General features: G+C 42.4%; 1 protein-coding gene and 1 long non-coding RNA gene across 4 annotated transcripts in view; one reads left to right on the forward strand and one right to left on the reverse strand.

Moving 5' to 3' along the window:
• Positions 1-25,779, forward strand: part of LOC111967629 (ETS-related transcription factor Elf-4) — an 84,329-nt gene that overhangs the window by 15,660 nt on the left and 42,890 nt on the right. The window contains exons 1-2 of one of the 3 annotated variants that reach the window (XM_023992809.2): positions 6,557-6,847; positions 8,137-8,289. The exons of 1 other annotated variant lie outside the window; for it this stretch is intronic. The gene's annotated coding sequence lies outside the window, so the exon portion shown is untranslated. Of the gene's footprint in view, positions 1-6,556; positions 6,848-8,136; positions 8,290-25,779 lie in introns of those variants that run through there. One more of the 3 variants, XM_023992807.2, reaches the window with a different exon arrangement.
• LOC139028140 (uncharacterized) lies at positions 5,007-7,582 on the reverse strand. Its single transcript, XR_011480325.1, has 2 exons — positions 7,455-7,582; positions 5,007-5,212 (listed from the first exon to the last, which is right to left on the reverse strand). It is a non-coding gene; the product is annotated as an uncharacterized lncRNA (long non-coding RNA).

Consider the following 25,779-nt stretch of genomic DNA (forward strand, 5'->3'; position numbering starts at 1 on the left):
GCGCTGAAGTCCACAAGCAAAGGGAAAAGGTGAGAGGAGGAGAGAGCATAAATGCGAGAAGGAATTATAACTACAATGATCAACGTGATCATGCTGTTTGTATGTGGCTGCTATGAAAGTGAACTGTATTTGCGTGTGATCAGTGGTTTATTCATTCCGCCGATTCTGTTGAAAAAATTTCTTAAACTGAAAAAAACGGAACGGAATGGGATAAACATACTTGAATTAGTCCAGTAGAAACTCTGGTTTGGACTAATGATTACACCCTAGATCAGCTAGGTGCAGGCAAGAGTGTGCAAGGCAGTATTGAATGTGTCACTGTCTGTCACCTTGATTACTCAAATTTCTCTCAACCTGTGCACCTACATTGTAAACTTCCATTCATGAGCTAGGTTGTAGCAACCTCATGATGGGTATAGGGAAAAATGTTGTATCATGTAGTAGCATAAATCTATCGATATTACATTGAGCTGGGTGATTGGAATATGAATGACAGTCATCCAATATGCTGTAAAAAAATGCAATAAACTGTRGAAATAAGGCCATGCTCACAAAAAAATKATAATTGTCCTCCCTCATCTTAAACGGCACCGACCACCACTGATACATAGCAGCCTTTCACAACAAGGAGTGTCGCCCTCTCTTTGCCTACACTGTCATTTGAATTGGTGCTTTGTGTTGGGATGTATGTTGGTCAGAGGAGTGCTAATATGTCTGTCATGAAAGCTTGACGTGCAGAGTATTATCAGTGTGTGTCTGTGACCGTGTGTATGATGAGCTGCCTCCCAGGAGAGAGAATAATCTCACCTCACTCAGCTGATCCACAGCGTCAACAAGTTCATGTGTAAAATGTAACGGCATCTTAAATAGAGAGCTCACAGCAGGTGTTAGCCAGTTAGCAGCTCATCACCTACACTGAGAAGCATTTACAGTATGTAGCCTGTATCTGTCACCACATTATATAGGCTAATGTGGTGAATTCTAGAGTGACAGACTGTCCCTCCTTCGGGCCTGATATTTGAATTATTKAATATCTACACTCTACTATTGGCTATTCATTCAACAGTACACTTTCAAAGACTGTGGCCTGTATACACTGAATGTGAAACAAAAATACTTAGTTCTCTTAACGRCAAAGCCCCTGTATATACTAGAAGAAACTTGAGTCCTTCCAGCTGTCAATCACTATGCCCTTGGTGTACACTGAGTATACCAAACATTAGGAACACCTTCCTAATATTGAGTTGCASCTGCCCTCAGAACAGGACTCTGTGGACTGTACAAGGTGTCAAAAGCGTTCCACGGGGATGCTGGCACATGTTGACTCCAATGCTTCCCACAGTTGTGTCAAGTTGGCTGGATGTCCTTYGGGTGGTGGACCGCTCTTGATACACACAGGAAACTGTTGATTATGAAAAACCCAACAGCGTTGCAGTTCTTGACACATTCAAACTGGTGCGCCTGGCACCTACTACCCCGTTCAAAGGCACTTCAATATTTCAGTCAGTCAGTTCACCCTCTGAATGGCACACATACACAATCCATGTCTCAAATGTCTCAAGACTTAAAAATCCTTCTTTAATCTGTTCTCATCTAACACTGATTGAAGTGGGTTTAATAAATGACATCGATAAGGGATCATAGCRTTCACCTGGATTCACCTGGTTAGTCATGGAAAGAGCAGATGTTCTTAATTGTAGTATACTCAGTGTATATTACATTAGACAAGCGTTTAAACATGAGAAAGTCGGTCAGTTAGSCTCAGTGGAGATAGCTCCAGTGTTTGTCCCGACTGCAGGTAGCGGATACTGTTGACAGAGGTGTGATGTGGACTGTCTGGAATGTTGGCCTTGCCATGTGTGTTTAATGTTTAATGTGATACCTTAACGGTAATGTGTCTGGTCCTTCCTGAAAAAAAATCYATTTAACTCCTGCTGCTCTGCTCTTATGTACTCCAAATATGCACAGCTATAAAGAGAAGATTTATGTTTGTTGTCCACTTCATTTGTGTAAGGCTTTAGTACCGCACAAAATGGGATGCAGTCTTACAAAATAACATGTAAACATCGCYAGGAAGTCCCAGGACTTATTCGGAATGCCGCAATAACCTGGATAAATAGAGCTCAATTCCCGAACTGGTCTATGAGAGAGTGAGTGACTCAGCTGTAGGCTATGTGGATTTAATGCATTTCCATTCAGCTAAATGCCTACACCCCTCTCTCTGTTAGTTCTGTGTGGCTGCAGTCATTGCAATCATCCACAGTCATTGCGGCGAGTCAGAGTTGACCATTCCCAGTCCTGGTTGGTCGTAGTGTGAGGATGTCCGTAACAATAACCAAAGCTGCATAATCTTCTTGACAATTTGTAATCTGCCAATTAGCCGAAGGTTGAAAGAGTTAGTGAACTAGAATTGATTGTCTCCTAAGGGGGATTGGCCTCAAACAAGCTGTCTGGTGTTCATATGAAAATATTCCAACAGTGCGTCACAGACTTTTGCTTTTATCACCCATTGTTCAAAGCAAGTCTGTCCCAAGTAACATTGACAACTTTTTTTCCCCCGTTTCATTTACAAGTGTGTTGTGGTGTTTACAGCACTTGTACCTCTTTGCCCATCTCAGTTGGGCTCATAGGAATGCATCCCTGCCTGTTCCTCCTGCTCCACCTTAATCTGTTTGTCCCGTGAGGCCTGCTATCTTGGCCCTGTTAGCCTTGGCTGAGATCTTTCCTTGGCTATGTCCCAAATGGCACCCTATTCCCTATTTAGTGTACTACTTTTGACCAGGGCCCAAAGAGGACACACCCCTCCAGCTCTGAGTCACTCATGGAACGGCCATCAGCTGACCTCGGAGCTGCACAAACAGCACTGCCTGTCCTTCACAAGGCTCCACATCTCAGGCCTTCAAGATTTGGCTTATTTTCGGTCTTCAATCAGGCCCTTAACTCAGATTTATACTGTTTCATAGTACTGAGCTGAGATAAGATGTACTGTACTCTACTGGCCTGCGTACACATCCACCATAGCTGCTGGAACTGTGCTGGAAAGGACTGGACAATGTGAAAAGAAAATGTCAGAGGGTGTACCACACATAGCCGTGTCGGCTGAAGTTATTGGGTAGTGAGTGCCTATATGTGCAAGGCATTTGCCCATGTCTAGATAAGCTATGTCAGCTGATTAATGTTGAAGTGGACAAAACAAGGTCGAAAATGCACTAGACCTAGCTCTATGAAACAGACTCAGTTTAATCTTTGATTCCGGTCTTTATTTCTCTGCCTCTCCTTTGAATTATTCTACTTGGAAGAGAGGGAAACAACTTGGAACAAACAGATCTTCAGGCAAAGTGTTGCTGTGTCTGCTTTTTAACAGAACATGCTGCARAAAATGTGGCCTTTTTGTGGCTATTTTCTGTTTTAGTTGGACTCTGATATGCAACAGCAGCAGTATATGACTTAGCCGTTTTTATTTTTAGTCTATGAAGGAAAAATGTGTCTCTTCACTTAGTCAGCGAGGTCACATGGTTGCGTTCTGTTCACATCAAGGCTGCAGCTCTCTCTTACCCTCCACACTCTCCTTTTTGTGTCTTGGCTCGATTGCCGTTTCAGCTTACTTTTACGCCAATGAGCTCGTTTGGATTTTGAAACTTTTTGTTTCATTTGTAGCTTTTCCCCTCCCTATAGCCTTTTCTGTACGTCACTTGTCCCCTGTGGCCTTGCTGTGTACATATGTTTCAAGTCCTAGCTTTTATTACATGATTGTGCTCGTTTAGCTACTGTGCTTAAATATAAAATATGGCACACATATGAAACTTCACAAGCTAATAACGAAACACACACCAGGAGGCTTGATATAGTGGCCCCATATTTAGCTTAAATACTTTTTTCCCCTCCAAGGCGAAAGTACAGCCAGACCCTAGATTTGGTGCAAGTAATATCGGCCTACAGCTGAACTGAGGAAAATAGCCTCCGGTGGCAGAGTGACAGTCCTCTGAGGTGAAGAGATGGAAAATGGAATAGTTTCTGAGGCCTACATCTGCCAAGCTATCATCTTATTCCCTCTGCAGATAAATGGGGACTACAGTGGGGACTACAATGGTGGATAATGTAGTCTTTGGCATGGGCGCTGGCAGAAAGTGGAACAAAATGTGCCTTAATGAGACTGCGGTAGAGAATAATGGAGTGCTGCTACCTGTGCCAACCTTGAGCTCAGTGTCTCTTGAACCTTCCCTCTCATCTGTTTTCTTTTCTCTCCTTTTAACATACATTTTTTTGTCAGCAAAGTCAATTATCCCACCACCCGTTACTAGTGTGTTGCTTTGTGTATGCAAATGACTTCAATTAACAGACAATTAAAAAGTCAAGGTAATTGTCTACTGTCTGAACTGGCGTCTTTGTTGGGGGGGAAGTTGGAGGGAATGGATTACCGGGACTTCTCACAGAAGTACTATAGATATCAATCAAAGCTGTAGTATCACGCCCAGATACTACCAAGACTGAAGTTTGCTTGTACACTGTAATCTATATGTCGATTCATATTTGGTAAGACAATGCAACTTTCTCAATGAGAGACCTTAACCCCATGTTCTCTTCGACTTTGATAGGACCAGGACTAGCCTCAGGGAAAGCCACGCTGCCATCAAAAATCCTAATTGAAACGCACCACCAGACACTATTCACAGATGAATGAAAATAATCAGCACATCCACACTATTTACTGCAAAATTATTAAAGCAACTTTCCACCAGGCTCCAGCCATGGTCCTGAGATCAATTAGTGTTGACACAAAGATAATTGTTGATCGTCAGGGTTTAGATAATGATCCCTGTTTATGTGTGTGTGGTGTGTGTTGGTGTGTTTACATCTCTCACCATCTAACAACCCTGGGGTTTTTTAAACCCTGGAGTCACAGTCTTAATAGATGCGAGACCAGAGCACAATGCTCTCAGATTGGGGTTTGTTACGCGGAGTGGAACAGGGGAACCCAAGAGCAGACTCAGATGAGGAGACTGGGATGAAATAACCAAGGTATTTATTGAAACACAGGGGGGAGATGTAGTGCAGGTTAGGGGACGCTCGGGCGGGTTGCTGGAAACCAGGTGCGGAGGCTGAGGTTGGAGCGAGAGGGGTTGAGACAGGGTAGAGTGGGGAATCCAGGACAGAGTAGCAGGATGACGAGACGTGGGACTGGAGACAGGGACCAGAGTCAGAGCGGGCAGAACTGTAGCGGAGAGAAAAACAGGCACAACAGGATCTGAATAGTAACAAACGGCTAGAAACGTAGACTGACTGAGCAGAGATTACGATCTGGCAGCATACAAGTGGCAGGGCTGAGTATTTGTAGAGGTCTTGATTATGGAACAGGTTGCTGGTGGGGACTCCAGCGCACCTGTCTCTGCCCACACAATCACACAGAGAGAGAGGGAGAGAGCACTGGGGGAGTGGCGGCACTGGGGGAGTGGCGGCTGTGTCAAGGAGACACAGGAAGAGCAGTAGAGGGCGTTGTAGGAGCAGATGTGACAGGGGTTAGTGAAAGGTTGACCACATCAAATATAGCTCCTTTTAATGAAAAGATTGTAGCTGAGATGTCTATCCTCTACACACACACGCACGCATGCACGCACGCACGCACGCACACACACACACACACACACATCACACACATCACAGAACTACTCAACTTCCTGTTTGTCAGTCTGATTGTTTCTGATAAAATAAAGATGCTTGTCAAGGCTCATACATCAGAGCACAGCGCAGGATGAGTTGGGGGATGGTGTGTGTGTGCGTATTTGTGTGTACGCGAGTACGGCTACTCATGCATTAGCATTATATCATCCAGGTGGGTACAAGGGGGGGAGGAGTGGGGTCTATAGACCCACTTGTGCTGAGGCATTAGCTAAGACCAGTGGCCTGCCTTTGATGTCTAATTGTGGTCAGGTGATACTGCTTTGGTCTTTATAGCCCACTATTCTTGTACCTTCCAGTGAAGTCACATAAAAAGTTGGTTTTATGGTGGCCTCTAATGCCACAAGAGCTACTCCCCGGGATTTGCCTCTTACTGTCTCATTTGCTCTGCCTTAATGACCTCAAAACTAATTTCAAATTTCTAACTCTGCTTTGAAAGCTTAAGGATGAAAATGAGCTTRTATTCTTCTCTGACCCATATTTTTACATTCAAGTGTGTCCCATGTCTTGTGTTTGCCTTGAACCATTTTCCTTACAGACCAAGACAAGACTTCTTTATAGTGGTCGGTCAAAGTCCAAGTGTCCTCGAACGAATGCATACCAGACTAATGGTAAACTGAACTATGCATTTACAGCACCCTTCTTCCACCCCAGCACTCCTCCACAGGAAAAACGTTGCTCAAGGTGTGGCTTACTGGTTGGTCCRTCTCTCTCTCCCCTCCCCCACCTCMATCCTTCAGCCAATCCCCAACACCTGCCGTGACTCACCTGAAAGGATTTGCATACAGGTCCCACCCTGACTTGCGATTGGCCAGGTGCAGCCACTCTGCCTGAAGGCTCCCCCACCAATGGATGTTGTGTTGCATGACTCACAGGGAGAGCCAAGGCAAGTTGCTTCACTACACTTCTCCTTTTTAAAAATTCAAACAGCAGCCATTGCCTCGCTTTTTCTCCTTTTCAGTTTTGTGGGAGAGGTAGAGGGCAGGTCAGTGTTCCACACCTTCTGTACAGCACTGTGTCCCTCTGCTCTCTGGAGGCACTTCCTTACTTGGATTATTTTTCTTAATTGCAGTGGTATCACTTTTTCCCCTTCAGTTTTTTAAGTCACGTAGATCTGTCATGTGCTCTACTGTTAACATGGAGTTCGACACCCAAGCCCCGTGTCTTTGAGGTTAGTGACTGATGTGTTTCTTTGAATTTTTGATGCTATTTTGCTTCTTTATGGGTGAATAGGTGGTACAAATCAATTAGAGTTGTTTATACGGGTTATGTATTTACCATATGTGTTCCTCATTTGGTTTTCTACATTGCAAATGTATCACAAGAAAAGAAAAAGTAAGATGGSAAGTCAACGGCAAGAAAATGTAATGTTGATACAATTCAATGCTCAGCTTTTGTGGCATGTTTTGTGTGTTTTCATACGTGACACATTTCATAACACGCTTTCTTAAAGATACCAACCAAGACATGTACCCATTGCTGTCAGTGACAATTTTTTGGGGGGGCCAGCACTAAAACTTTATCAAACACCTTTCATAAAACCGGGTAATCATTCATAGCACTATTACAACATACTTTATACCCTTCTATGCTTTTCCAGGAAAAGTGTAGACCGACATTGAGCTCAGACTTAAAAGACGTCGTTCAGATGTTAACGGGTGGATAGCCAGAATAGATTCCGACCCTATATTTGCTTACAGCTGCACTGGGGTCAGACAGGATCCTGTCTAGATTAAGACACAGTGGAGCCGGCGCCAGATATGGCTCAGAAAACGTACCTCAATCCAGTGATGAGAAATGCTTKGTACTCTGAATTGTCCCATTATCCCAACTGTTATACCGAGAAGATTGAATGAGTCGTCCGACCCCAGCCTGTCCGACCCCAGCCTGTCCGACCCCAGCCTGTCCGACCCCAGTGCAGTTGTAAGCAAGCGTAGGGTTGGAATCTATTCTGGCTAAAGGGTGGATTGCGTGATGCTCAATGTTCTTGACACACCTTAGATACAATTTGTATGTTGAGGTATGCCAAGTAGACTCAAGCAGTGTTTTTTAAATGTGTGCTTTGATTCTATCTAGGTTTAATTGCAATGAAAGATATATTGTTTGTGAGAATGATCATTTGCATGTTCGATGTCACGTCTTCGTTTTTTTGCTGAGAGTCATTGCCATATATGGCGCGCTTTAGCTAGGGAGTGAGCCATGTTTTGCAAGCCCCCCGACCAAGCCCACATGAGAGTTTACAGTTGGTCATGGTGTAGAAAAACGTGTAATTATCTTTCATGGCAACTCTGAGTAGACCTTAGGCCATTATTCTGAAAAGGTTATGTATTCTTTTCACCGACTTTGCTTTAGTCTGGCTCTAGCCTACCACTAGAATCTTTTCTTTTAAAAAGTAATTCATTGCTATAGTATCTAGATTCTAGAAGGTGCTCCTCCCCACACCCTGCTGTTTGATTTCAGGCTTGCTTATCAGGACTTAATCAGGCCACCGGAGCCCTGCATGAATGTTGCTCATTCTGTAAGGCAGATGAAGATCAGCAGGTATTCATTGCAACTCACGGGGGATGACAAAAAAGCTGGTGCTGGGCCACCATTATCTTCTACGCAGTTGTGGTAAGTTTCTGTTGCTAAAAATTGCAGCCGAGATAAAAGCATGCTTCCTGTTTCACCAGAAACATGCTCTGCACTGACAAACTGCCCATGAGCTTCAGAAATGGTCCGAACAACACATTGTGCACACGCCACTGAGCAAACATGGAACTGTTTAAACAACATTCATACATGCAAACGGAGCCTTTATTGAAGTTGGCAGTTGGAAATGTCTCTGTGACACACTAATAACACAGTGCCCCATATATTTTGTTGTATGGACGCAACAGACCTCGAAAGACCCAAAATAAAGCGGTTTAACTTAATGTTGGCTCAATAATCTTCTCACATATCATTTGAGAAGCTTTCATTCTATCCTGGAGATCTGATGTTATCAAATCAGCCCTCTGTGATYGTTGTCCTGATTCATGCAGGCTATGCCAGGCTGATGATCATGGCAACGTGACAAAACCAGGCTGCCCCCTTTCCCCTCTCTATATCTCGCTCATGAAAAGTCCTAGTTATGAGGTCACTGTTTTGGTCTAGGTCATATGGGTCTACACCTGGAAAATGTTGGATTTAATCCCATGAGTCAATAACCCAGTTCGAACATTGGTGAATAGGTCAGTTGTGCCCCGTAGCTATTCCCGAATTTGCATCTGACCCAAATCTTGCCTCGTGCCCACCCTKGCCTCTTGATTTGACTTGTAAATGAGGCACAGTACCTGAGGTTTGGCCATGATGTGAGACAAACACACAACACACCAGAGCAGCCCATTGTTGGCTTATTGAGGGACTGTAGAGAGGAGCCTAGTTTCTGTCACAAGGGAGGGAGAGTCAGAGAGATAAAGAGAGGGAGGAAAGGAAGGAGGGAAGCAGTAGTGTCAGGTTGGCTCCTCACACAATACAGAGTCAACAAGTCTTAGCCTGTAATTAGGTCATTAGGCCTGGCCGAGGAGGAGGAGGAGGAGGAGGGGTGGATTTAATCAGACCAGGCTTGGCATGCCTGCATATGGAACAATCGAGGGTTGGGTTTGTTCTGGTTCACATTTTCTCTTTTCACAATCCGGCCTTGTGGCTGGCTTTGAATGACCCAAGGGCAGCAGTTTGTTTGAGCTGTATTGCGGTTGATGGGTAAATAAGCACACTCTGTGTCATGCTGTTGGCTTGTCAGCAGTGTTGCTGTGACACATTAACCATTTTTTTTCTCTCACATAGTCTATCAGGGGATCTCTGGCAACGGGGATGACATGATCTCAGGTGACGGGGATGACATGCCATGGTCTCAGGTAACGGGATTGACAGAAACCTGTTTGGGTTGGCAATTCTAGGTTGGGTTATGGTCCCTTTCCTTGATGTCCCGTGTGGCTCAGTTGGTAGAGCATGGCGCTTGCCATGCCAGAGTTGTAGGTTCAATTACCATGGGGGACCAGTATGAAAATGTACGCACTCACTACAAATGTTCCCTGTAAACTGCGCACAGCTCCCCTCAGACTGCAGCACAGAAGAAATATGAGCCTGCACAAATAAGAACAAGATTGAACTTCRCTCAACTTTYTACAGTTTGAGTTAACACTATCAACGTTTCGCTCCACTGTGGGAATTGTGATCGAATCAATGCAATATTAGCCACTTTCAGTGTAATAGACATAAACAAAACGAACTATGCAAGATTTAGTAGGCAAAACTAACTGTGTAAAAGATTTTCTTGTAGGCAGAGCTTGTTGGAGTAGGATTGTATTGCATTGACAGGCACGACTCAGGCCAGTACTCTACACAGACCAGTGCGCCATGATGAATCAGAGCTGCACTAGGCCTATATGCAAATAGCCATTCCCATATATGGATCTGTGTCATTCACTATGAACTGGACTGTGTTTAGGATACAGTATGAGCGGTTGCAAGTTTGGAGATCAAAGTGAGAGCTGCATGTAGTCACGTGTGCACATTTGTTCATATTGTTTGCTAGTTAGTGAGTTCTTTACTCAGTTATAGCCAATTTCTAGTCAACAATGGGGGAGTGGTTGCTTCCAACAAGAGCACAAAATGTGTGCATTTCTAGCCATCTTTGAAAAGCGAGTCAAGTAAAGCGCTTTTTTGTCTTTAAAGGGGAAGTGTTGTATTTTGAGGCAGTATTGAATAAGTAGCCAGTAGACAGAGCGTAGCATAATTTGTCTGATTCTCTGTAATAATTGTATGGGAATAATAATTAATTTCATTTTGTAAAGTGGTTTCTTGCATCAAACACAACATTTTCAGTCACCTCCTTGTCTGAAGGACAAGTGGATAAACAGGTTAATGTCAAGCCCTGCGTGTTTTTCTCTTCTTTAAAAACGAATGGAATGTAGGCATTGAACACCACACATTGGCTGCYACTGTAGGCTGAATGATAGAACATCTATTTCCATGTTAAAATGTTATGTTCAAGTTTGCACTCAGCAGACCTGAAATTTGCTTAGTGTCGGAAAAGAAGGGAACATTGCTCACTACTTTAAGACGCTTTGGAAAAGAGTGTCTACTAAATGACWAAATGACTAAAATRTAAATGTTTAGGGGTTTAGCGGCTTCACACACACATCTAAGGCCTTAATGATGGGAAGATGGGCTGTAACAAGTCAAAATGTGCTTGAGGTTATCTGAATTCTACACCTCTGGTTTGAAACTCCCCCCAACCCCTCCTTTATTGTGGGGGATGCTGCAGACTCTAGCTAGCCAGATGAACCAGATGAAGACCCATACATTCAGTATCAATAGCCTTCAACAATATATMATGTTGATGGTAAAAGTGGGATGCTGCATGAAATCCGTCGTTTTTAAAATAAAAATGTCATTTTATGTGACATCGGAGCTCACGCTAGTCGCCCTCAATTCCATCGTAAATCGCGGAGCTGAKTTTAGTCRGCTAACAGWAACTATGCGTTTCTGACTGTTCATGCCAWAAGTGCATGGTGGACATTGGCCACATTTGAAAGAGTTAGTACCCGGTGACTGTCCTGTGTTTCTTGCGCTGCATTGCCTGGCTGAGGGTCCTTTGTGTTGACCCAAGAGTGGATTTGCATCACGTTTCCATACTCGTCTCTCCATTTCCATTGAGCAACCAACCCACAGCTCTCCCAATTTTGCAACTGTCTGACACACACAAACAAGCTGAGACTGGCAAGCCATTGTTCTGAGGTACGGGGGAACCAGAGCTGTGAGCTGGGTGTCTCATTACTGGAAGTAGAAACATAGGGCAGAATTTCTGCTCGCAATGGAATAAGAACAATTAGATAATGTGAATTTCATTACAGTGACTGATGATGCTGATGTCATCTTGTTCGGCCACTGCTCTATGTGAGCGATCTATAATGCAGAGCTATATACARGTAACTGCCAAAATAATGAAAACACTTGAGTAAATGAGGGATACAAAGTATATTGAAAGCACGTGTTTCCACACAGGTGTGATTCCTGAMKTAATTAAGCAATTAACACCCCGTCATGGTTAGGGTAAAAAATGCTGGGCAGGCCATTATTTTGGCTACCATGACTATGCCCCCATAGAATGACAATGGTCCCATCCACAGGGCACGAGTGGTCACTGAATGGTTTGATGAGCATGACAACGATGTAACCTTATGCAATGTCCGTCACAGTCACCAGACTCAACCCAATTGAACACTTATGGGAGATTCTGGACTGGCGCCTGAGACCGTGTTTTCCTCCACCTTCAACAAAACACCAAATGATGGAATTTGTCRTGGAAGAAGGGTATCGAATCCCTCCAATAGAGTTCCAGACACTTGCAGAATCCATGCCAACGTGCATTGAAGCTGTTCTGGTTCGTGGGGACCCAATACCCTKTTAATACACTTTATATTGGTGTTTCCTTTATTTTGGCAGTTACCTCTGTCACTAATCAGTTCCGTCAGCTTGAGGTGACTAATTATTTAAACATGCACAGGCCATGTCTTCAGTATTTTCAAGTCGCTGTTAATATCTGCATGATTATCATCCCTAGTTCAAATGCCTTACAAAGAATCATGAGACGTTTTGGGATGCAAGATAGTCAGTCTCACAGGCTTGTTTGGTTTGTGAACCAGGGTGATCAAGACCACATCTGAGTCATGTTTGGGGGACCCTCTGAGCGGCCCATCTACCTCCCTACCAAGTCTCTTTTTCCTCTGCCTCGCGGGATCTTTAGCCAGCTCTATTGCCTCCCCCCATAACCAACTTTCCACCAGAGCCCCCTCTATCTCTCCCTCCCTACCTCCCTCCCTCTCTCCCTCCTTCCCTCCTACACTAGCCCTGAGGAATGGGCAGGTGCACCCGATTCCCACCACCATGCCCCCAGCCAGCCCGTTATGGTAATAAAAAAAGAGTGGTTTGTGTGGAAGATGGAGTCACACCTTCCTATTGATAACGTTCTTGGTTCTGCAACATCAGGCCTGTGAGCTGAGGAGGTGGAATCTTTACAGCKCTGGGAATAGGGTTGGCAGTGTCAACAGGGTGCCTTGGGTTATTGGTGCCATAGCAAGGCTAGTTACTGAAATACAATGGAAATTCAACAGAATCCATCATCTTGAAAATTAGGATTCTTTCTTAGAAAGGACAACAAATATGCTCAGGCTTGTCAAGTAAGTCAGCAGCATACTGCAGGAGTATGTGGCATGTCTTTAAAGATAAATGTTTATTGTAATTTCCCATTAAAACCTCAATGATTCAGTAGTGCCTCTTGTTATATGTCTGTATCTATCACGGAAACATCACATGTATGTGGGCGGCAAGAGAAATATAGATTTTTTTCAGCAATGACGGCTTATTCATTCAGATGGAACAGTGCTGCTTGCAACTTTTCTTGTTTAGTGAAGAGATGGTAGGTGGAGTAGTAACGTTTCCACCAACTTCAACTGACATCTCAGAAAAGCACAGTATAATTATGTGGCCTCTGCACATGCATATACGGCATCATGTTTTTCTTTCCAGCTGCYATTGGTCCAGACCCACCCTTAATGAGGTAACATGCCTTAAAAAGACATTACAGTGCTTCGACTGCGGGACACGTCAAGCCTAATACTACAGATGTAGGATCTTAATTTGACCAGTATTGTCGTAGAAAAATAATCCTGCTGCAACAGGACAAAAGTAGGCCACATGGAAAGTGTAACACTGTTAATATAACAGTGTGTAAGCGCAGATWTTCAGTGAATTTATGTAAATCATTAAGGTCATCTGGACTTCCTGCAGCGCAGGAAAATTCTCAGCGGCAAAATAGTTGCTGAGAGGACACCTGGATTCAAATGACCACCAACCAGTAATTTGAATCCAACTCTAACTTCTACTTCTTCTCCCTATAGAGTATCRCTCACGGCTGGCTTAATACAATCTGTTACACTGCCGTCTTCAATAGCATCTGAGCCTGCGATGCAGCACCATGTAATACAATCAGCCATTCTGACGCTGGGAGATAAGGATTTTTCTTTACGGTTTTCGGAGGCTTGGCTCCCAGACGGCCCAGTTGCACTGTTGTCTGTGGTTGGACGGGAGTGAAGTGGGCCTCTGCACTCAGTGGTGTGGAAAACTGTGCCCTTTATGCCTTTCATAACTCCAGGAACACAGACTCCTCCTGTGTCTGCTMTGCTCTGAGTCCTCACCCAGACACAGGCATGTGCCCACAGTTACGAGGACTATCTCAGAACCTCTGTTCAAATGCCAAAGCCTTGTTCGTCCTTAAAACTGTCCATACCTTCCATGACTCCAGTACAGAGACGGATCTTGTCTGCTAGGCTTCCGACTCAGACACATGCAATAGCCCACAATTACAGAGACAAGATCAGAACCTTTATCAAAATGCCTTGCTCAAGACTTTAGAAGACAAGCTCAGAACCTCAGAATCTGAGAATAATAATTTCGCAGTTGTGAGTAGAGCCAAGGCCAGTGGGGAGGACATGAGAACAGTGTGAGGTATGAAGGGCAAAACCAGACACAGGACGGCTGCTTGGACTGATGTTGTGAGAAAGTGGCTTCACAAGTGTTAGACAACAACCRTGGTGCCATCATGAAATTATAAATATTCTGCATGCGGATTGGTCTGTATTGTGCAGTTTTGTAGCTAATAATAGCTTGGGTCCTAAAAGGTTGCAGCCAAGGATGGAGATAGTTCTGTAGAACGTAAAATATGTTGATAATTMTGTACTCAAAATTCACTTAATTAATGAAGGAACTTTCACTGACCCAACATTGTCTAAAAATAATCTGATGCCATAAGAAGCCAGCTCTTTTTTCTGAGCTAGAACGTCTCCTAAAATGATCCACGCTGCCCTGGCCATATCAAAGTTCAATRTTAATGCAGTCACAAAGTGGCATCACAGAGCCTGGTTGAGAATGGCTGCCAGTGGATGAGTGTGAGTTGCCAGCCATTAAGCTCTCCCAAAGCAGCCTCTGTAATACAGTAATGTAGCGGAGATCAGCTTGGATCAATACAGATTGAGCTGAGATGAGAGTGAGGATGACAGGGAATGCTGTCTGTGGCTTGGGGCATGATGTACTACAGTACCCATAATGCCTGTCTCCTTACCAATACATGGCTTGTATGTATCCAGGACAGGTTAGTACATACAGTTGAAGTTGGAAGTTTACATACACTTATGTTGGAGTCATTAAAACCGTTTTTTCAACTACTCCACAAATTTCTTGTTAACAAACTATAGTTTTGGCAAGTCAGTTAGGACATCTACTTTGTGCATGACACAAGTAATTTTTCCAACAATTGTTTACGACACAGATTATTCACTTATAATTCACTGTATCACAATTCCAGTGGGTCAGAAGTTTACATACACTAAGTTGACTGTGCCTTTAAACAGCTTGGAAAATTCCAGAAAATGATGTCATGGCTTTAGAAGCTTCTGATAGGCTAATTGACATAATTTGAGTCAATTGGAGGTGTACCTGTGAATGTATTTCAAGGCCTACATTCAAACTCAGTGCTCTTTGCTTGACATCATGGGAAAATCATGATGTAAAAAACAAATCAAATTGTAGATCCACAAGTCTGGTTCATCATTGGGAGCAATTTCCAAATGCATGAAGGTACCACGTTCATCTGTACAAACAATAGTACGCAAGTATAAACACCATGGAACCACGCAGCCATCATACCGCTCAGGAAGGAGACACGTTCTGTCTCCTAGAGATCTACTTTAGTGTGAAAAGTGCAAGTCAATCCCAGAAAAACAGCAAAGGACCTTGTGAAGATGCTGGAGGAAACAGGTACAAAAGTATCTATATCCACAGTAAAATGAGTCCTATATCGACATAACCTGAAAGGCGCTCAGCAAGGAAGAAGCCACTGCTCCAAAACCGTCATATAAAATCCAGACTACAGTTTGCAACTGCACATGGGGACAAAGATCGTACTTTCTGGAGAATTGTCTCTGGTCTGATGAAAAAAAAATTGAATTGTTTGGCCTAAATGACCATCATTATGTTTGGAGGAAAAAGGGGAAGGCTTTGAAGCTGAAGAACACCATCCCAACCGTGAAGCACGGGGGTGGCCATCATGTTGTGGGGGTGCTTTGCTGCAGGAGGGACTGGTGCACTTCACAGAATAGATGGCATCATGAGGGAGGAAAATTATGTGGATATATTGAAGCAACATCAAGACATCAGTCAGGATGTTAAAGCTTGGTCGCAAATGGGTCTTCCAAATGGACAATGACCCAAGCATATCTTCCAAAGTTGTGGCAAAATGGCTTAAGGACAACAAAGTCAAGGTATTGGAGTGGCCATCACAAAGCCCTGACCTTAATCCTGTAGAAAATGTGTGGGCTGAACTGAAAAAAGCGTGTGAGAGCAAAGAGGCCTACTATCCTGACTCAGTTACACCAGCTCTGTCAGGAGGAATGGGCCAAAATTCACCCAACTTATTGTGGGAAGCTTGTGGAAGGCTASCCGAAACGTTTGACCCAAGTTAAASAATTTAAAGRCAATGCTACCAAATACTAATTGAGTGTATGTGTACTTCTGACCCACTGGGAATGTGATGAAAGAAATAAAAGCTGAAATAAATMATTCTCTCTACTATTATTCTGATATTTCACATTCTTTAATTTAGGTTATTTAAGCTTTCTTAATCTTTTGTATATCACATTGGGTTGTGTTACACTTAGATGCACTGGGAAAGTTAAATCAGTCAAGTTTTTGAGCATTATTCCAATATGATTCTTTCCCTTGGCAAATTGCCAATCAACTTCGACTCGAGTGGAAATTTAAAGAGTCTTTGTCCCTTCTAACTCACGTTTACCTTAATCACTACCTACTCTCTCAAGTGCTGCTCATTAGTTCTGTTCCATTGACTCAAAACAGTAATTGTATATTTTTTTCCTTCAACTTGTTAAATTGAGTGTTTGAGCTTCCATCACTGTGAAGGATGGCAACATTTACATCATTATCCTCCTCGCAGAAAGATTAAGTTTAGAAATGCATGCCAGTAAATTAGTTACTCACGGAGAGTAGCTCTTTGAGAGTTGTGTGACTGAAATACTCGTTCACGGCTCTGGGAGTGTGTGTTTGAATATACATCTATATTCTCTCTCTCACACTCTCTTGCACTCACTCACTCACTCACTCACTCTTTCTCTGTCTCTCTCTCTTTGTTCCTAAGCAACAGACACTCCTTGTTTACCTATGCATTTTTAAAATTGTGATTCTCATCAGGAGAAGTCGCAGGCCCCCAAGAGATTGTTGTCTATTCCCTTCATTCAAAGTAGCCTCTGTGTGAAGGCTATCATGTTTCTTAGACATTACGGGATGGTACTCTAAAATTACACGATACTCAGACACCTTTTTGGCAATGTTGTGTGCGTATAGTGTCATATAGGTTTCCCACCTAGAATCATACACACTGATCACTCAGCGGTAAAGTAGGCCTACTACATTCGTTTCACCTCCTATGGTTGAACAACAACACATCGCCATTCTGCCCCTCTTATAGAACAATGCATGTTTGTCTCTATGGCCATGTGGTTTATTATCCTCATATCCTGCATCAATGATGCACCTTCCCCTCTGCTATCATAAACAAATGGCCTGCTTTATAAAGCCCGGCCGGTGCTGCTACACAAATATTGACCTGCACTGGCTTGGCTCCCTCTCTCCTACCTGCACACAGCCTCACACCATACAATACCCTGCAGGGAAACCACATGACAAAACGTAATCACTAGAACATGAAAAGCCACAGAAATTTGATGGATGTTCATTTTAGTAATTATATTCTATGATTCTGAACCTGTCTCTTATACACATCTAGATGTGTATAAGAGACAGATACAATACCCTGCAGGGAAACCACATGACAAAACGTAATCACTAGAACATGAAAAGCCACAGCAATTTGATGGATGTTCATTTTAGTAATTATATTCTATGATTCTGAACACAATTGGTCCCAAGCCACTCCCTCGCCCCTACCAACTCACTTGGAGGGCCCTCCACTGTCACGTGTTCAAGATGGGACAAGACCAGCGCCTGCACAACTAGTACAGTTTGATTTTTGTGTAAAAAACACAGAACATCTTTTTAAAGCAGAGATCCCCTCCTCATATCCACAACAACTTTGCCATGATAATTGCCCATCCAGTGCTCCRTCCTAGGACTTTAACTTCCTCAACTTGCTCAATGGTCACCCTCTTTATGTACAACACTAGTTGAGGTTTATGTCTTAAAATGTGTTTTGAACCAAATACAATGCTTTTAGTTTTAGATGTACACTGCTTTCACAAAGTACTCATACCCCTATACTTATTACACATTTGTTGTGTTACAGCCTGAATTTGAAATCTAACAATACGGCTCCAACTATCGTCTTATTATCCATTTCTTTTAACCAATCATCAGTCATCTGAGTCAGTACAGTACAAGTTGACTGCCCTTTTCTAGTTGCATGGTGAAAGTCAGTAGGTAACTTGTTCTCTGAAAAATAACATTGTRTTTGGTCAAATATAATCCTCTCCGTCAGTTTACCAAGAACAGGCAGCAAACTGATTGGGCGGCTGTTAGGGTCAGCAAAGGGTGCTTTGCTATTTTTAGGCAGTGGAATTACTATAGATTCCTTACACACCTGTGGACACACACACTCCTTTATGCTTTGGTTAAAGACAAGGCATATAGGGGTGGCAATACAGTCTGCTACCATTCTCAATAGTTTACCATCAAGATTGTCTATACCTGGTGGCTTATCAATATTTATGGATAAACACTGTCTTGACCAAATTCAAAACTGCAATCCTTTTCTTTCATTATTAGATATTTTATTTATTTATTTTATTCATCTATTTTTACCATATGATGGTACTGTTAAATGTTATTTCACTTCTGAGTTTTTCCACTTTACTAGTGAAATAGTTGAAATGATTGGAAATATCAATTTTTTTGGTTGAAAATGACCCACCAAACCCACCAATTATTTATTTCAGCTTTTATTTCTTTCATCACATTCCCACAAACTTCAAGTTTTCTGCCCATGATATCATTTCAGGTACTCCGAAGTCTTTTTCCATTGTGTTTAATGTAATTTATTCTTGTTTGGTAATATAACTTCTCCTTCTTTTTGTTCAGTTTATTTACATAATTTCTCAATTTACAGTATGTCAACCTATCAGTGAGCAGCCTGACTTGTTTGCCACCTCTTTTGCATAATTTATTTGAACCATACAATTTTTCAATTCATCATCAATCCAGTTGGCTCCAACAGCGCTCACAGTTAGTTTCTTAACAGGTGCATGCGTGCATGCTTGTCAACAATTGGCATGAATCATTTTACAAATACTTCCAGTGCTGCATCTGGATTCACTTCCTCATACACATCAGACCAACAAACATTTTTGACATCTTCAACAAGAATCTTTGGCTTTTCTTGTTATTGCCASAATGTTATGGTCACTACAGCCAATGGAAACTGATATTGCTTTGGAGCAAAGCTCGGCAGCATTAGTGAAGATATGATCAATATATGTGAATRTCACAGATCCAACACTATTGATATGCACTCTAGTTTGTTGAGTGATAACCTCTGTCATATTACAGGCATTAGTCACAGTTATAATCTTCCTCTTGAGAGGACAGCTAGTTGCTAACCAGTCAATGTTCAGGTCACCCAGAAAATAGACCTCTCTGTTAACATCACACACATTATCAAGCATTGCAACACATATTATCCAAATACTGACTGTTAGCACTTGGTGGCCTATAGCAGCACACCAAAAGAAGAGGCTTTCGATGAGGCAGGTGAACTTGCAACCACAAAACTTCAACAACATTTGACATGAGATCCTCTAAAGGTTTATGGTAATATGGCTCTGAACATATACAGGAATACCTCCCCCATAGGCATTCCCGTCTTTTCTGTAGATGTTATATCCGTGTATTGCTACTGCTGTATCATCAAAGGAATTATCTAAGTACATTTCAGCGATGGCCAGTATATGAATCTTATCTGATGTCAGCAAGATATTAATTTCATTAACCTTATTTCTAAAGCTACATATATTAATATGGGCTATTCTTAGTCCTTTCCTTGGTAGCTTATTAGAGATATGTGTGTGTGTGTGATGTGGGGCTGAAGCTACTGACCCTGATGCTCTGCGCTCTCATTCCTCCCAGGCTTTTGGGAGGGAGGGTGGACAATGAGCATGTCRTAGCGGATGTAAGCAATGTTCTCGTGCTCTGTGGCAGCTTTCATAGCTGGGGTAAGTTSTTTCTGCCTCTGGCGCACAGCTTCAGATAAGTTCCTGTTGAGGAAGATGTTAGTTCCTCTTAAGTTCTTTGCTCTCTCCAGAACAACCATCTTGTCCTTAAAACTCAGGAACTTGACCACTATTGGCCTGGATATCTCACCTGGGCTGGTTACATGTTTTCCARACCTGTAGGYGTGCTCMCCCTCAGTCTTCATATGAGCCATCTGCTGCTTTTCACTGATAATTTGTCTTACTTTCTCCTTAGTGACGACCCAGTTCTCATGGGAAGACTCTGTTATGCTGGTATTTCATTGTCTGAAGTGCGATAAGCTCATTTGAAGAAGAGATAGTGTTCTCTCAGTTGTCTAGGGTGTGAGTGGTCCTGGCTGTCGGGGTTTTAGATGGGTATCAGATTGTAAGAGCTGATTTGGTGGTTGTTTAGCTGTTTACAGACAGCTCACTCTTAGTTTTAATCTTTACATTTCTGCTAAAGCTGCAAATTAAGTAATTTCACAACTAATCTGTGGGATTTCTAACTGAAGTGATTTACCCAAAGGAAATATGCCACAATTTCAGAACCTAATGTACGATTCTACTCAATGCAGTACTATAGATGCAGGCAGAGGCGTCATGCAAGTGATTTGTTTGAATGGGCACTGATTACCAAGTTCAATGTCTTTGAATTGATTGTTTAAAAAAAACTGAAGAAATCTACAAATGCATCAAATTGAGGGGTTTCTCACTTCAGTTTCCCCATGTCCTCAGTTTCAATGCCTCTGGATGCATGCAAAAAACTCCTTCGCCCACAGGCAGGTCCCATCTAGCACATTTGGTTTCTTGGAAGTTGTGGGAACGTCCGTKTTTGGTTTCCAATTGGTTCTGAGAATGAAGCCATACGTTTCCGGAACGGTAAAACAACGTTTTTTAAACGGAAATTAAAATGTTGCCTGTTCTGGGAACGTAGGTTTTTGGTTGCAGGGAGGTTCTGCGAACGTTTTACTATAGTCCCTGAAAGTTTTCATGGGAGGTTTTATTCATGTTCTGAAAATGGAAATTATAGGTTATTTGAAGGTAATTAAATAATGTACTGAGAACATGTTTCAATAAGACTTTTAATAACACTGTTAGCTTAGGTTAACTGTTATGAACTCCAAGCACAGACAGGACACATGGAAATTAATTTGCTTAGGCATTAATCATGCAAACACATATTTTTTTTTTTATTGTATCTCATCAGTGAGATTTGAACCTATAATCATATGCTCTCTAGCCATGGAATTAGTCCACTGCGCCACCAGGATAAAGCTAGCATTCCATGTTTTTTTTAATGCTTACAAAGTTGTTATTTATATTCTATTTAAACAGACCCGTTTCAAAGGAAATAAGCACTCATTAAGTTTAGGTGTAGCCAATTAGCGGGTGCGGCCAAAACACCTGAACACACTTAACAAGATAGAGGATAGAGASAGTTTTGTTGACGCAGAGAACAAAATATATATGTTTTTAAATAACATTATTTTAATGTTCTTCGAACACTACTGTTTTCTTGTGGTTTTAATGGAACTTTTTCTTGCTTCTTACATCTGCATTGCYTGCTGTTTGGGGTTTTAGGCTGGGTTTCTGTACAGCACTTTGTGACATCGGCTGATGGAAAAAGGGCTTTATAAATACATTTGACTGATTGATTGATGTTCTGAGAACATGACTTTAAATAGAACCATGAGGAAACCTGCAGAAAATGTTATGCTGAAGTACTGAAATTCCCACAGAAGAACATTGTTTCTTAACATTCTCTAAACGTTCTGAGAACATGACCATAAATAGAACCACGAAGAAACCTGCAGAAAATGTTATGCTGAAGTACTGAAATTCCCACAGGAAATACATATGGTTCTCAGAACGTTATATGCTAGCTGGGTATCCTGCATCATTCCCAGAATGTTGTGGGAAGGTTGAATGAAAAATAACCATAAGACAACCACGCACTCACCAAGCTATAAGAAACACAGCTGTGGTAGCTTTTAAAGCATTTGACCCCAAACTTTGGCAAAGTCTGCGATAAGATTGAGGCCAATGAATCCGAGTTAAGCTCCTCTTTCTGTAGGTGTGCTGACTGTGTGTGTGTTGCTGATTTGCAGCATGCCTGASGATGGGTGGACGCACCAGCCCGCTTGTGTCCAGACCTGTTTTGGTATGTACCGCTCTTAGCAGCCATGTCCCCACTCCCAGGAGGAGCCAAAGCCTCAGTGTTCTGATAGTACTCCAAGATTTGAGGGCACAATTTCAATACTGGCTCGGTATGCTGTAATTTCTGCCTCAAGCAACTACTGGAGAAACAAAAGTATCTTGACTGCATTTTCCTCCCCGTTTGATAGCCCCTCTCTATGGAACCATGATTCTTAGGGTGAGCCTTGCCAACTTGCATGTATTACCAGTTGGAGAATGCAGAGCACAGTTTCAAGGTGCAGTGGTCGTCTGATGAGGCTAAAAAGCAGGAATCTCACTGTCAACTTTTTTTTTAGTTCAGGTTGCTGCGGCATAGTGCCTGTGTGTGAAAGCATGGGTTTTGTGCTGCTGGTATGTTTCGGCATGGTTTTTCTCTCCTCTTGCGACCTGTGCTGTGACATGTTGGTATTAGCACACATGTAAACAGATCAGTGTGTGTGTGTGTGTGTGTGTGTGTGTGTGTGTGTGTGTGTGTGTGTGTGTGTGTGTGTTGTGTGTGTGTGTGTGTGTGTGTGTGTTGTGTGTGTGTGTGTGTGTGTGTGTGTGTGTGTGTGTGTGTTGTGTGAAAAAGAGCGAGATGGCGGAGGACATGCTATTTCATAACCATACCATGGAGCATAGTTTAAAAAAAGTCCATGTGAGGGCCATTGGACTTGCAATTAGCTTCAGAGGGCCATGTTTTAGCAGTAGTTTCCAGTTCATTTGGGCACAAACTGGTAGAATCAATGTTATTTCAACGTAATTTGTCAATGTACTGTGACGTGGAATCTACGTGGAAAATACATTGTATTTGAAATAAGTCATCAACTGTTGTTTTGTGGGTGAAATTTCAATCACAGGATTATGTCATCATTGTAACCAATTTTCAACATAGACAAACCTTGCATAAAATATGTAGAATTTGTACCTTTGAAATAACGTCAGATCTTCAACGTCATTGCACTATGTACTTTTATTGTAATCTCAACTGCAATCCAGGTCACTTGGTTGCACTATTAGATGGAGCACAGTGATAACACATTAAGTTGTTTTATAAATACAAAATATCTGACATTGWATTCCCATTTTARCTTTGTTGCGCTTTTAAGTGGTTGAAAGCGCTGTGATARCACATTTAGATGACAASTAAACCAAAAATCCAACATTGTTAGGTTGTGCTTTAAARAAAATCTTGTTGAAAGCATACATTAGGAATTCAACAARCTTCTGGCTTTCTTTTGGAGGGGGTGAATTGATCAACGTCTCAACCAAATATGAATCCAATTTTCACGTTGAAATKATGTGGTGTCCCCAGTGGGATGTTAGCGTTTAGGCAGCTGTTGCTTCGGAGATATGTGGTTTCTGTAGAAGGTTGGGATACTGGATGGAGTTGAAAGTGTTTTTGCTATTCCAGTTTGGTCACGTACCAAATTCTTCCCGCACGGCAGCCAAAACAACGGGAGAGTCTTCAAAACAAAGCATTTCAAATATTTCTGAGTATAATTGTCAATGCACAGTAGGAGGCAGCTGAACTGAGGCTGAAAGAGAGGCATACTTTAGTCGTCTCTGTCTTGTGTCTGTGTTTTTCCATTTCAACCCATTTTGTCACTCAAACACATAAGGTCCTAAAAGCCCCGAGAGAGAGAGAGACATAAATGACTAACACCCACCCAAGCTCATATCACAGACTTCAAAACCATTAGATATACTATCAAAATCATACATAAACCTCAAACTTTCTTTTGACGTGCCTTGAGAAGTAGGGAAGTAATTCTTGGACCAAGGACAAATGTGGAGATTCTTCAGCAAGAGAGTCATCTGTCTACACTCACATTTTGCAATCATGTCAGTTTGCTATTGGATCCTGCGAATTGGCCTCAAGCTAATTATTTCACCTCAGTGCACATGAAGCAGGTTGGAGATGGGGGAAATGATGATGAGCAAACAACCATCTCCCATGTGAGATGTGTATTGCTGCTCTTCAGCACATAATTTCCTATACTCATATACCATTTGTTTGGTCACATAAGACCAATAGGCACCTTCGCAGTTTCCAGATGCTAATCATTCTTGATATTTTGTGAACAGGTTAAATGGCCAAATGGACATTTGAATGAGTAGCTTCTAGTAGCGATCAAGTAGCTACTAGCTTTACTTAAGAGATATGGGGACATATGTTTTTAGTGTCCCTTGCTGCAACTTCCTGTCCTGCTTTCACAACTCTAATGTCTCTTCCTATCTATGGTGTGTGGCCTGTTGCTACATAATATAAATAGATTGCTGGTGGTGGGGTGGTAGTTCTAAAAAACGTTTTATTTTTTTTAAATTTTTTTTTTTAGAATCAATGGTTTAGACGGTGGGCCTATTTACTGCTGGTAAAATAGAATATATTACGGAATATACAGTGCATTTGGAAAGTACTCAGACCCCCCTCAGTCTTTCCACATTTTGTTTCGTTATAGTCTTATTCTAAAATTGAGTAAATTGTTTTTTTCTCTCATGAATGTACACACAATACCCMATAATGACGAAGCAAATATTGGTTATTAGAATTTTTTGCAAATGTATAAAAATGTAAAAATAAAAATATCACATTTACATAAGTATTCAGACCCTTTACTCAGTACTTTGTTTGATCGGGTTCAAGTCTGGGCTCTGGCTGGGCCACTCAAGGACATTCAGAGACAGTCCCGCTGTGTGCTTAGGGTCCTGTCGGAAGGTGAACCTTCTCCCCAGTCTGAGGTCCTGAGTGCTCTGGAGCAGGTTTTCATCAAGGATCTCTTTGTACTTTGCTCCGTTCATCTTTCCCTCGATCCTGACTAGTCTTCCAGTTCCTGCCTCTGAAAACCATCCCCACAGCATGATGCTTCACAGTAGGAATGGTGCCAGGTTTCCTCCATACGTGAAGCTTGGCATTCAGGCCAAAGAATTCAATCTTGATTTCATCAGACCAGAGAATCTTGTTTCTCATGGTCTGAGAGTCCTTTAGGTGCCTTTTGGAAAACTCCAAGTGGTCTGTCATGTGCCGTTTACTGAGGAGTGGCTTCCGTCTGGCCACTCTACCATAAAGACCTGATTGGTGGAGTGCTGCAGAGATGGTTGTCCTTCTGGAAGGTTCTCTCATCTCCACAGAGGAACTCTGGAGCTCTGTCAGAGTGACCATCTGCTTCTAGGTCACCTCCCTGACCAAGGCCCTTCTCCCCCGATTGCTCAGTTTGGCCGGGCGGCCAGCTCAGGGAAGAGTCTTGGTGGTCCCAAACTTATTCTATTTAAGATTGATGGAGGCCACTGTGTTCTTTTGGACTTTCGATGCTGCAGAAATTCTTTGGTACCCTTCCCCAGATCTGTGCCTCGACACAATCTTGTCTCGTAGCTCTACGGACAATTCCTTCGACCTCATGGCTTGGTTTTTGCNAGCTCTACGGACAATTCCTTCGACCTCATGGCTTGGTTTTTGCTCTGACATGCACTGTCAACTGTGGGACCTTATATAGACAGGTGTGTGTCTTTTCAAATCATGTCCAATCAATTGAATTTACCACAGGTGGACTGCAATCAATTTGTAGAAACATCTCAAGAAGGATCAATGGAA

The sequence above is a fragment of the Salvelinus sp. IW2-2015 genome, linkage group LG8, assembly GCF_002910315.2.
Source record: "Salvelinus sp. IW2-2015 linkage group LG8, ASM291031v2, whole genome shotgun sequence".
Taxonomy (NCBI): Eukaryota; Metazoa; Chordata; class Actinopteri; order Salmoniformes; family Salmonidae; genus Salvelinus; species Salvelinus sp. IW2-2015.